The sequence below is a fragment of the Teleopsis dalmanni genome, chromosome X (assembly GCF_002237135.1).
Source record: "Teleopsis dalmanni isolate 2A chromosome X, ASM223713v2, whole genome shotgun sequence".
Lineage (NCBI taxonomy): Eukaryota > Metazoa > Arthropoda > Insecta > Diptera > Diopsidae > Teleopsis > Teleopsis dalmanni.
This window is the reverse complement of record NC_051848.1, coordinates 5,955,342-5,970,045: the sequence shown is the minus strand read 5'-3', so window position 1 is coordinate 5,970,045 and position 14,704 is coordinate 5,955,342. Positions and strand designations below refer to the sequence as shown.

The following is a 14,704-nucleotide window of genomic DNA, read 5'->3' as shown; positions in this document are numbered from 1 at the left end:
AATAGTGCATATTATTGGTCAAAGAACTACGTTGGTAAATAGAATAGGTTGATCTAGTGGTAAACTTCTACAAGAAGTTTATACCAGATTTGTTTTGTTCTTTTTTGATTTGCCTAGCTGTGGCTGAAGAAGCTTTGCTAGGCATATTCACTTCAATATTCAACTCATCATAGCGCTCTGTTTGCTGATATATATCATCCATTTTTCTTACATTTTTCTTTTGGCAAATTTTAAGCATCTTATTGGATGATCTAGCTATTTCTGCTGGTGATTTGATGAAACCTTGTTGACTTATTTTCTTATTATCAGCACTACTGATATCAATCGCATTCTTTTCTTTTGACTCACTCTGTAAAGGTTTGTCAGCAGAACCCTTCAATATATTTTTTTTTATTTTGTGTGCTCTCTTCACTGTTGGCAAACACAACTCAGAAACTGGACTTTCATATTCATCTTGCTCTTTAAAGAGGCTTATTTCATTGTATTTTGTGACTAAGTTGTTTCCTGCTGGCGTTGCATTGCATCCTTTATACACATGTTTAGCAAAATCGTTTAATATATGCTTCAGAAGCTGATCATCGTACTTGTTAGCTGCCTCGCTGGATTTAATCGCTTGATCAGACCATATGCAACGATTCGAAATTTCGCACAAATCGACATTTCGTTGGGCTAATAAAGCACATAACTGCTTTGCATCCGTCTGTGACAAATTCGGTATTTTCGACCTATTTACATTATTCTGACGTTTGACCCATTCCAGCAATTGATTTACAATGATGTTGTTGTTGTTTATAGTATCATCAATTCTTCTGTAATTGTAAGGCAGTAAGCGATTCTCGGATTGTATTTGATCTGTTCCATAGTGTTCCAAGGCAGCCTGTTTATTGATTTTACTCCGTAAGAACTGCCGGACTAAGTTAACTAAATTTCCAACTTTAGTTGACATTTTCTTATAAATGATCAAAAATAAAATAATTAGAATTTTCGAAAGTAAAATCACATTTTTTTCACACAGAATATTTTGAAACTTATACTAGAGAAATTAAAAATCATATGATTTTTCTTTTCCAAAATTTTTTAAGTTATTTTTAACAATTTCTTAGCTTACTACCATTTTATTGGAAAAATGTTAAAGTCAAAAAAAAAAAAAATTAATAAAATATAGCAAATTTTCTAATTTTCTAATGTTTGTTATTATATACGTGATTACAACTGGGAAAGTATTAATTTATTGCTTGAAATGGTATTGAAAGAGATATTGACCGCCTTTTGCCATATATAAATTCGACTTTAAATTAATAGTAAACTAGCATTAATTTTTGAACGCAAAACTTTTATAAGTGAGAGTATTATTCGAAGTTGTCAATCAAAATTATGTCCTCATCATCACCAAATTAGCTGTCATGGTCGGCTATTCCACAACTGAAAGTTTCCTATTTATATATGTGTATTCGGAATGGGCTGGATTTTGACCATCTAAAATGGGTTTTGTTAGCTTGACTATTACAACTCAGATAAACTCAGGCACTTGTACTTTTTCTATTGCCTTAAATCCGATTATTATTTCAATCATAAAAACTAACTAAACTGTGCAAAAAACTCAATTTGAATTAGAGTAAGTAATAATGTTATCATCTTAAAATGCTAGTTTAATCTAAGAATATAGAATGTCAGCTCTTCTTGGAGCCAGATAAACCATCTAACGGAACTGCTCGGCTTGGATTTGAGCAAGGTAGAGATTATTCAAATAATTAGTAATCTCTTTGAGAGTACTAAAACACAAGCTTCAAATAAAATACAATATCAAACCCCACTCTACGCGTATCATTTTATAGCACTAATTGTATTCTGTTCGCTTAGGTCAGCTGATTGCACAGCAGATATGCCATGATGGCAAAAATCCACAGTACATTATTCACTTTTATTTCATCTGTATACAATTCTAAAGCATGATATTTCAAAGCAGTACTTTCCTAGAAACCTGTTTTTCAGGCACTTAAAATTAGGAAGACAAAGAGGATATATATGGTTGTATTTGTTTCTGTAAGTTTCTATAACTTCAGCAATTGGAACTAAATGCGATGTGTATTTTATCTACCTGATTTCATATACATCAGTAATAAGAGTAAATCTTTGCAAAATACTAGGGTTCCCTTTTATTGTACGTTTTTAAAGTCTCTAAAATGAGCATTAAAAGCGATATGGAGTCTTTTTTGTGGGAATTTCTATACACCATTAAGTAGTAAGCCTTGCAGTATTCTGCCATTTCTTTCCTTTTAAAATCTTAACAAGTTCTACAATGAGTATCAAAAGAGATTTGAAGTCCCCTTGCTTAGGTTTTTATACACTATAAACCCAGTGTGTAGTAAGCCTTGCAGCATTAATTGTTTCTTTCCTTCTACAATGAGTATCAAAAAAGATTTAAAGTCCCCTTGCGTAGGTTCCTATACACCATCAACCGAAGATTACTTCACTAAGCTTTAGAATACATAAGATATGGAGTCTTTTTGCACATGCTCCTATATTCCATTAAACAGAAACTATGGCATTAAGGTTTGCAATATTCCAGCAATTGCTGGAAGGTTTGCACAGTTTCACGGCGTGGGCTTCCATACACCATTAACCAGAGAAAATGTCCAATAAGTATTGCAGTATTTCCAGGTTTCGTGCACCTGTAAGTTAGCACAACATCAACAGGAAGTGCTAAAATAGATAAGAAATCTTTTTGCATAGGTTACTATAGAGGAATAACCAAATAACACTGCAGTAAGCCTTGCAGTATCCTGCAATTTCTTCTAATCAGTTTCCAAGATCTGATTCGGATATAATATAAATGACTTCCACCTTACATTAGGTAGCTGAAAAAAGATAAGGGTTAATACTGTTAAGGTATGTAAGTACAACATCTAGTGAAACGTGAACTGGCATATCAAGTGATACAACCACGGAAGCATCAAGACGTGCCAACTTTCTGATTTTTTATTATACTCAATTTTTGTTTTATACTAAAAGGAATTAAACAAATACATAATAAAGTGTGTTCAAGTCCACAAAAAACAGTGATAATCAAATTTCAATTTTCTGCTTCTTCTCTCATATATCGAAATACTCTCAATTCCATAAAAACATTTATTTTAAAGCAGCGTATCTTGCAGTGCTGCTTTTATTACCGTAATTATCTTAAACGTTTTTATTGTAATTTCCTCTCAAGTAAGTCGCAACAGATATTTTAATTATAATCATTTCCATTATAACTTTTTATTATGTACACTTAAATGTTTTGACTTTTTACATTTGCCATATTTATGATGTTTCGTTTTTGTATTTATGGCCTTTTTATCTATTAAGCTCACAGCAAATTGCTCTATATCAATTGTATCCCTAAGTATGTACGAGTATCTGTCTGTGTACATGGAATACTCGTGGCTGCATTTCGCTTTTTAAGAGCAAGTAGCATTAAAATGTTTAGCTTTGTTTTTGCTTGAGTTCATTTAAATAGTTAAAACTGCTCTTAATGTGGCTAACAACAGCGCTATCGCTCTATAGTCCCTCACTTACAGATACCAAAAATTTCGAATGTATTTACGCTTTAAAAATTTGTTTTTACTTCACAGCATTTTGCCAACTTTCATTCAATGTAATTTACAATATGTGACTGTGACTGCGACTGTGTCTGTGTTTGTGTTTGTGTGTATCTGTGTGAATGTATCTGTATCTGCTACACTGCTGTCTGTGCACGAGTTCGGCATTTTAAAATTTTAAGTAGTTTGTCATTTGTCAGCAACTATTTGGTAAGATACCAGCAGTTCGAAAGCAGCAATTTAAGTCTGGACTCAGCAGTTTATAGTGCAGTTAATTTGTCGCCACAAGCTTTTAAGATTTTTATTCAAACAGAATTTAATGTGAAGAGAATCGCTTTTTGACTTTTAACTTAACTTTTATAAACAGAAAAATTACAATGATAATAAAAATAAAAAATAAATTTCTTATAATAAGCATAGCTTATATACTTAATTTAAAATTGTTTTTTTTTCTTGTTTTTTTTTTTTATAAAAAAAAAAAAAGATTGTAGATTTTTATACAAAAAACAAAATCTTATTTACATTTTTCGTTGTAATTCAATATTTATCAATTTGACCGTAGGACATTTTATCACAATAATAATATTAAATTTCCTGTACCTTTTATGGTACATTAAAAATGGGGTCGCTTAAAAGAAATTAGTAATGCGATATTTTATGCGCAACAATATTAACGTATTTAACCCTTTTCTCTACTACATAAAATGTCTTTATCATTATGATTTTTACTAGGGTAATACTTCTTTTTATATCTTTCCTTAATTTCCTTGCTAAGATAATTTTATGTCAACATATTTTGTCATTTTGTGTCATTTTTGAAATTTGTGGCACGTTTTTGTTAATTTGAGAAATTGAAACCCTTAAAGTTAAGTTGTTAAAATATCAACTATAACAACAACAACAACAACAACAACAACAAGTATAGTAACAATAACAACAATAACCCAAACCTTAAAAGGTTAAAACAGTAACTTCCTATTTAATATTAAAGAAGTGAATTTTTTTTAAGTATCTTACTTACAATAAAATGTTGTTAAGGATGTCAAAAAAGAGAATTAAAAACGAAAAACAAAAAAAAATGAAATAAAATAAATTTATTAAAAAAAAAGATTGTTACACTAATTTTATTACAAACTTACTAGCTGTCGTATATGCCACAGTCGTTATTCTCTATTACTTCTACTTTTTATTATTGTTTTTATATCATATTATTTTTTATTTCATCTTTTTTTTTATCTCATAAAGTTTTGGTTTCCTATTATGTATAACTACATATTTTTTTTTCTTCATATTTTTACATAATTTTTCTTAAAAACATAACAATCTTTTTTTATTCCATAAACTCTTCAAATTTTATTTTATTTTTTTTCTTTTCTCTTAATTTTGAATTAATTAAAAATGGCTGATTACGGCTTATCTGCCCTCCATTTTGTGTCTCTGTTTTGTACTTGTTACGCTTGTTGGGGAAAAATGTATAGAAAAAAAATTGTGTTTCTTTTATTTTATTTAAATTTTATTTTTATTTTATTTTTATTTTATTCTTACATTTAAAATAGGGTAAAAATATTTTGTAGTACAGAGAACACATTTCCTTACAGTTACTCATTTTTTTTTTTTAATTCATTATCCTATTTAATATTTTTTATGTTTTTCACAATATTTTTTTCATTTTTATTTATTTTGTTTTATTTTTTTTATTTATTCGTGCCACACACGAAGAAAATCCTGTTTATTGTTATTGCAGTGCATATGCTCCTCGTCAGCTTACTTCACTTTACCGAGCTTAGTGCGCTAGATTGCTTCTTTACAGTTGTTCTATTACATTTTTGGCGGAATTACGCGGAATGGCATTAAAAATTACTTAAATTCGCACATTTAGCAAATTTGCACATTTATAATTCCTATTGTCACTCTGCAAGGATTCTAAATCTCCTTTAAGCAGAGCTTTGTACTTAGCAAATGCGCTGCTAATCAGCTTTAATGATTGCGTCAATATAACCAGATGCTGAGTGGAAAGTGGAAAGGAAACTATTAGATGGTGGCTTACATTTTAGTGATTTAAAAGATTTTAGAGATTTTCATCATATCATTAATAAATTTTATGGGAAGAAATTTATATAGATTTTATATTTAAATTAGCTTATAGTTTATCAATAGATTTGTCGTTGTGATTATTTTTATAAATTAGTATAAATTTGTCATTAAGTTTGAAATACAACAACATTGTAATATTCTCCAATATTTTCCATACTCTAGTTTAGATTCGCGGACATTCTTATATAGCAGGAAACCAGCGCACATATAAGCTTGCTAGACATGGTGCCTTCTATATGAAATCTCCCGTCTTAAACTCTGCTCCTGTCAGCTATGAATGAAATCTAATATTTGACCATATTTTGTGACAGAGAAATTGAACATAAGTTCATACTATATCAACGGCCCCGGTCAAAATTGACCATTTTAAGGTCAATTTACTTCAAACGTAGCATCTCCATTATCTAGATTAATATATGTGATGAAGGGACATTGGACTATAGGACTGCATGGAGTCAGGTTCGGACTGTTCTATACTATCTCCTGTATTACATGTACATCGGCGCTTGAAGAAAAGACATCAGAGCACCTGTTGTGTCTTTATCCGAGTTTGTCTAGAATCAGTCTTAAGACATTAAGTGCCCTATTAGTTAATACATTTCTAACATTTCTAACATTAATATTGGTCAGATATTTGATTTTATCAATGCATTCGGTTGGTTCTAATATGACCATTCTTATATCTACTATTACGACAAAGTCAACACAGTTTTTTTAGCTAATTGAAATGAATTTGTTTTTCATTCTACTTCGCCTTTCTATCTGTTAAACTTTTAAAATTAATCTAGTCGCAGTAGCTTAACCAAAATTGTACCATGGTGGAACATACTAGATAATATTTATTTGTCAGTGTTTTTGTAGTGTATTATCTGTAAATGGTCTTGTCAAAGGAGCATCTACCACCTCTCCACTTTTTTTCCTTGGCCGCACTACTTACTTACAGGCATATTAGCTTACTATCTCAAACGTTACTAACTATTGGAACAGATATTGATTGGTTAACTGATTCTTCCGATTTTAATGTTCACATATTCGGCACCATTGCTCGTCGCAGAGCACTCTTGGCCTTCATGTTCGCCAGGATCTTTTCAGTAATAGTGACCTTATTAAAAGCTGCACTATATTCGTATCATGCAGACCTTGACCACATCTATTAAACTACTCAACAGAGCAAAGTGTTCTTCCGAGAAATTTATCACTTATTATTATATACTTAATAAAGATATTAATTTGTATAAGTATTAATATGATAATAAGAATTGTGATAAAATTAGTAATTAGTCTGTGCGTTCTCAGTAATAACCATTAAACACAGAAAATGCCCGTCTTGAGATCTATATTTGATTTTCAACTATAACTTGCACAAAAGAAGTTTAATTTTTGTTTGTAAAAAATAATAATTATTTTTGAGTTTTTCATTATTAAGCAAAAATAATAGTTTTTGCACTTTAAAATAAAAAGCAGCATATATGTATTATATGTGCGTGCGAAAGTAAAAGACAAAGACAAAAGTTATTTAATTATTATTTTTTGAATTTTTATAATAATTTTATTTTCTAAAGCGAATATATATAAAGCATGTATTATATGAAGGATATGAAGTTGTAAGAATGATAACTGCATACTTAAATAAAAATTTAGATAATTCTTTGCAGCTACTTTTTTTCTTGAAAATGAAATTGAAAGAAACATTATTTTCGGTCTTTATATATATATAATATTAAAAATTTTTCTCTTAAAGACGCAATAAAAAAGTATATTAAATCTATATTAAATATTCTTTATCTAATTAACAAAATATATAATTTTTTTTACTTAAATTATTGATTAAACCAGTGGTTACATGCTTGAATCTTCCTTTATATGTATATAAAAGTACTTCCAATGAATACAAAACGTATTCTGTTAAAGAGTACGTTGGTTCAAGTAACCAAAAAATTAAAATATGTGAAATCAACTTATTTATCATGCATAATAATTTATCTATATATCTATAAACATTTGTATGTAAAGTTATGTCTGCGCAAGGCTGTTTTCCACATCAAACAGAAACTTTTCTGAATATTTTATGTATGCGAACATCGAATTTCGCGTAGAAATTAGCATAGAATCCTTTTAATTTTCAGAACAAATTAGCATATTTTAATACAACATGGGTTGGAAACTTATGAACTTGTAAAATGCGAACTGAACAATATTTTAAAATTGTTATTGTTTCAAAATGAAATTCACTTGTTGTGTGCGCTACAGAATATAATAAAACTTTTATTGATACACTTATACTTAGCAACAAATATTAATTCACTATATAATAATTATCATCTCTTCAGAATCCAATTAAAGCTAACTAAAAGTTATCTTCTAGTATTAATGGAACTCAATTAATGCAAGCTTCAATACAGGATTTTGTGGTTGTGCGGTGGGCTCTTCTATAGATGACTGAAAACTATATCGGTCTTAATATTTTTTTTTAATAATACCATTAAGTTAGATTTGAGATACTTAGGTAAGCTGGAAGTATCTGGAAGTATCAGTAGCTATGGCTATGATGCATTCAATGTGGTTTCGAAACTGTTCAAAACTGTACTTAGTACCAACAGCCAACAAAAAATGGGTTAGTATTTCTTCAACAAGTAGGTCAAAAACGAAATGACCTTATATACTCCAAATATAGATGCTTAATTCATAAAAGTAAACTAAAAGTATTTAAGATAATATTAATCCTGAACGAAACACTAGATTATAGGAGGGCATGAGAAACCAGGGAAGACTACGCTACTGATTATTTTGTAGTACATGTGCACTGATGAATCCAATGGATACGAAAGTGATGGGTTTAGTAAATATATGGAACTAGAAATGTGTTCGAATCTTGGCTTCTAACCTCTAAAAATTATTAAATATAAAACTTCAAATCTTGTGAAAACGCATAATTTTTAATAAATTTTATTTCCATCTTTACTGATAATGAGTTGTTTGAAAAAAAGAAAAAAGAATTATCATAATTTTAATCTTCTGCTTGTATTTATTATATGTAATTATGGCGAGCCATATTGACAATATCAGATTTGTTAATGTATTAAATCAAATGCACACTACATATTAACAGGATTCAAGTTTTCATCTCTTTCTCATTAAAAGTTGTAGATATATATACACATTATATTAGTGTCTACAATAGTATTTCAGTAAAGCACATTTGTGCTTGTTTTATACATTAAAATAAATCAATAAATCGTTTCAATTACATAAATAAGTAATATTCTAATCAAATGGTGTTGTTTACATGGGTTATTAATATATTATAAAGTACAAGTGGCTGAGATCAGTCGAAAGAATGTCTATAATTTCTTACTACAAGACTTGATATCCAAGTAAAATTATATCACGTATAATTTATATCACCGGAGTAGATACCGTATTAGAGAATATTAAATCTAAAGGTGTAATCCACAGTCATTAGAATTAATATTTTAGCTTGTTCAATAGTTTCAAGCAATTCGATAGACAATAGACTGTCAGTATTTTAATCTAATGCTTCTACTGCCGTCATAATATTTTATTTTGTAACAGAAGACCCTCTCCAATGCTATGTCTACTCATAAATAACAACTATAATAAAAAAAATAATATAAATTTATTATTTTTGATCTACTCTATTCTACATTTTTTTGAAGCCTTTCAATTAACATATGTCCCTTAATCTTACTTTCATTAGGAGAGTACATGCAAAGAATCTTTAAAATATCACCTACCAAATATTCTTTCAATTGAACCTTAATAACATTAAATTAAAAATTAAAAAAAAAATTTTAATTCATATTCAACACGTTCTTACGGATATACTTCCCTTTAATTCTTATCGTTACGAGTATGTACTCTAATCGTGCCACAACAAACTGCAAACTGAATATTCTTCTAAAAGGGTGTTCCATTAAAGTGAACTCCGGAGCTGGTCCCTTTTTCTGTCGGCGGAAATAACATAAGTTGAAGGAATAATGATAAGCAACGTAAGCAAATGTGTTGCAAGTTTGTATGAACTGTGTTTCTTCGCTAAAAGTTCGTAATGAAAAATCTGTTAACTGCAAAAAGGTTCAAAGGAAAAACTTAACAAAGATAAAGTGGTGACGAAAGGATTCTCGCAAGAAGTTATCTCTATGACAATAATTGACGACACATTGTATACCTTTTCAAGTCTCTTCTCCCTTGCTACCCGAAAAGACCAACATGAAAAATATACAATAACAACAATAACAACAGCCAGCACCAATGATGTTAATAAACACACACAACAGCCGGCTTAAGCGTATGCCGGTTACAAACATACAAACGTACAAACGTTCAAATGAATGTGCAAGAAAGACAAGCAAGCTAACAAGGACAATTGTTGGTAATGCAGTTATGTAGATTAACATTTGTTTGTATTTGATTGTATTTGTGAGTGTGATTCTTCTACTTGCATGTTCGTTAATTATGTTGTTACATACAGAATGCTTGTGTTTGCTTCACTCTTCAGTGGATTTCACATAATGTAACAGAGTAAATAACATTTGAAGTTTGTATCTGTTAACAACGAGAAGGTTTTGTGTGTCACTACCTGCACAGAATTATGTTATTTTAACATAAAAAATGTTTTATGTGTAAGTTTTCTATGGAAATATATATTCTTTGATCACAAATTCTTATCAACACCTCTTTTTCATTTTTACTTTTTTCATTCTTTCATTAGCTGCATTTTTTCCCTGCTTCCCTGCCACTACGTTAGTAGTGAATTTGTGATTAGTTTTTATTGATATCGTAGTGTACGTATGTATATATGCGTTAGTATGAATGTCAGTATTTAAAGCGAGTATTTTTTGATAATAAGAATAGTATATTTAAGAAAAAAATCAGTCTCTTCACTACCAGAAAGTAGAAGCTAGCGAAAGCTAATGTACAACATATTTTCTTTATTTTTAAATTTATGAATTTTATAGAGAAGTTTCCAACAGTAGTGAGCTACAACAACAAAATTTATTTTTATATAATTTTAATTAATTGAATTTTTGGCTGAACATGCAGCTGTTTCGAGTATTGAGTATAATTCTTGTAATATTTCGGTAATAATTTTTTAAACTGCAAGTACCAGGAATCGAACTCGTGCCCTAACAAAAGTGAAGCTTAGAGTCAGCGCTCCTTAAACAACTTACCCATGTTTGACCGTGTTTAACTTTTATATTCGCACATTTTTCTGTAGTTTTGTTAGTTTGCTGCGAAAGTTTTATTAACAAATTTACTTGGTGTGTTTACATTAGAACGTAATCATAAACCAACTCTAGAATAATTGAATTAATTAATTATTAGTTATATTAGTTATAGAAAATAATGTCTCAAACAAGAGAATAACTTTACAATTATTTGTTTTTCATTAACATTTATTCAATTTTCATTCATTTTCACGTTCTTTTATAAAAATTTTGAAGTTATGTCTAAGTTATAACTGATATTTGCTCTATAAACCAACGCGTCAATAAAATTAAAAAGATATATAAACAATTCTATTACTAACTTGAACAAATTCCTTTCCGTCTTAAACGAAAACCGTTAGTAAGGCTCATTTTTAAAAAATACCAAAAGTAAACATAAGTTTATTTAATAGTAAAATTTTTTTTTTAATAATAAAAAATTTTTTTTTAAATGAAATGTTTCTTTTTATTTTGGAAAATTATTTTTTTTTTTATAATAAACCGTTTTTAAATGTATTTATTGACTTCAAACATCTAATAACATGACTTGTTTTAGTTTGTTGACCCAGACATTTTATAGTATGTCGATATAAGCCTTCTAGATGGGTTATTCATTATTAACATGATTTTCTTTTAAACAAAAATGCTTCTTTTTTTTAAAAGCTTGCAGCAATATAGTGTCAAATTAGCTGAATACGGGGGTTTTTGAACTTACCGATGCATGTAATTTGTCTATAAATTTCCCAACTGCAAAGATTTATAATAAGTCCTTGCTGTTAGTGAACTGTTCCTGTTCAATTCTGTTAACTTATGTCCAACCTTACTAGCTACTATAATGTCTGCCCTAGTCTATTCATTTCTCTGTCTAGTCTATTAATTTCTCTAAACAGTGGTATAAGTATATATATTAATGTCACAGCTACTGAATTATAGACACTACGGTTCAACGGAATTAAATTGCGCAAGCCGTTCACCATAAAAATTTATCATATTTTTATAAAATATCATATATACCCATTTAAACTTTATTCTCCCACCATTTAATAAAATTACACAAGTTTTTTTAATCTTCATGACTACAACCACAAACAATTTATCATTTATTTGCAATATTTGCACAATAATAACAAACTGTAACCCATTTTCTAAACACGCAGCCAATCACTTCAGTATACCTTCCATCTAAGTACCCTCTTCATCTTGGGAGTGTAGTATTTATAATTCGATAGCATATGCTATCATGCGCCACACCCAGCTTAACCAAGATTCTTGAATAGGATAGTCATGCTCATATTGGTATTCATTTCTTTCAAATATCAGTGGTTTCATCCGTTCCCAAAAGAAATTAGAGAAAACAAAAAGAGAACCTATAACGAAAACAATGAGATTCGTAGTTGCCAGCGCTTGGAAGATTACTACGATGCTATTTTCTGAACTTCCAATTCCATCGCCAACGCCATCGGCCAGTGTTACATTATTTCCCACAGGTACTTGAGACATTGTCCGTCAATACGTTTTTTTATTAACTAAGAATTTTCTAAAAATAAATTTAATATTTAATCCTGATGTACTTTTGTTAGTCTTTAGAGAAAAAATTAATTGGATATGAGAAATTATATTCTATATACCATAAAGCATATATTGAATATATAAAATATATAGCATAATGCATAATGAAAGTATATTGTACTTACGATATATGAAGTCAACGAAAATTTACGTCACTTTGGAGACTTGAATTTTAGACAAAAAACTGGTTAGATAAATACAAAAAAAATCTATGTTAATGAAAATTTGATAATGCTAAGTCAAGATTAAATATAATGAGTATGAATATATATTTACTTACTTTCTATTATTTGAAGACGAATCAGTACAGTTAAATAGAATAAATAAGTAAGATCTTACATCGAAACTTAACCTCAAGATCAAACCTAACAAAATCAGCAAAATTTTAAAATTAAATAAATTAAAAATAATTATTTGACAGTTTGCTTTAAGAGTTTGCTTTAATTTTTACTTAAAAGAGCTAAATTATAGCCCGTGTTAGACAGACAGTCATGGTCACATCAAATGTGATATTGTGGATATTGTGGATAATTTAAAAAATGGCGTATGGAAGAAACAGAAAGACTTTATTATCAATTTGGTCACGCTGGTCAAAACAATGTTGTTCAGAGATAAATATCAGAATTTTCTCCTATAATTCTGATATATATCCATATCCAAAGGCACAAAAATTATATCAAAATAGTTAAAGTATATAATTGACAATATGATTTTCTGATATGATTTTCTGTAAAATTGCCATGTCCTTTTGTCGTATGTATGACTGTCTGTAAAATATGGCCCTTAGGCATACATGATTAATATATCCTTCATCGTATTGGTAAATATGAATATGAAATATGAATGAGGTTCTTACTTCTTGTTATTCACAAATATAGTATTTAGAAAGATGTATGTCTCCAAAAAGCAAAAACAATGTTTAATATTGCCAACATCGTCGTCATTATCATATAACCCATCTTAATGTAATTAAGACCTCTTAAGATAGTAAAGAAACCACTTCCATACGTTTTGTTAAAAATATTAACTGGTAAAAGATTAAGTTTAATTTTAGAAAAAAAAAATTTTGATTTATTAAATAATTACTTGAAATGACATAAGCATAACTTTCTCAGTATTACGTAGATTAGGTACTATACATAAAAAAGAATATATAAATCATGCAACAAATAATGCCTCTGCAAATAGAATAGTATTGAATTTTAAAAAATAAAAAAACATAATTAATTAATTCAATTATTCTACAGATGGTTTATGATTTAGTTTTAATATAAACACAGCAAGTGCATTTGTTAACAAAACTGCAGAAAAATGTGCGAACATAAAATTTTAGTACGGCTTTGGATCAGTTGGTTAAGGAGCGCTGACTCTAACCTCCAATTCTGGCAGAGCACGAGTTCGATTCCTAGTACTTGCAGTCTCAACAAAAAAAAAAAAATTATTTACGAATACTTAAATACAAGTATTATTTACAAGACCACTGATGATGGATATTTGCCCATACTCGAAATAGCTGTATGGTCAGTCAAAAATTCAATTAATTAAAATAATATAAAAATGAATTTTTGTTCTTGTAGTTCACTACTTTTCGAAAACCTCTTTATTATTATTTTTATTGATCTCGCTAATTGATTTCCTTATATCACCTATTATTAAACCAACTTTTTTTTTTTTTAAATTAATACTCACAAAATATATGTACACACACATACACATTGAACCAAACCAAAATTGCACAATCTTTTCGAAAATTTATTAAAAGGATATGCAAATATGAACCAAAAAAGTGCAAAGTGTCTTGCTAAACCCATTAGCAGAAGCAGTCCTTATCTAGAAGTACACTAAACGATAGCAAAAACCACAGTTGCACATTACCATGCCAACTTGACTGATGCTACTATTGCTTGTGCAGCAATCCCGTCGTCCTGTACGTTCGCTGCTATCGTTGCACAACAGAAACTTCAGAGTTGCTTTCCAACTTGCAACATGTGTTCAACGTCCCGTCCCTACTTATCTGACACTGTACACTTGTAACTGACTGTGTATTTAATTGTAATTAGAATAAGCTGTTGTTACTGCTTGAACACACTAACAGTCAAGCACACAGGCACACAATCATACACACTCACAAACAAAAATAGTAGTATTTTTCACACTGTTTCAGAGTTGTATTCGTCCGTATCAACATTCAACTTAACAACACATAATTTCGTGTTAAGCTGAGGTTTCGCCCTA

At 29.2% G+C, this 14,704-nt stretch overlaps 1 long non-coding RNA gene across 1 annotated transcript; it reads right to left on the bottom strand.

Moving 5' to 3' along the window:
• Window positions 1-11,935: 11,935 nt before the first annotated feature.
• LOC119662251 lies at window positions 11,936-12,833 on the bottom strand. The gene is made up of 3 exons (XR_005250737.1): window positions 12,750-12,833; window positions 12,595-12,653; window positions 11,936-12,437 (listed from the first exon to the last, which is right to left on the bottom strand). It is a non-coding gene; the product is annotated as an uncharacterized LOC119662251 (long non-coding RNA).
• Between the last annotated feature and the right edge of the window lie 1,871 nt (window positions 12,834-14,704).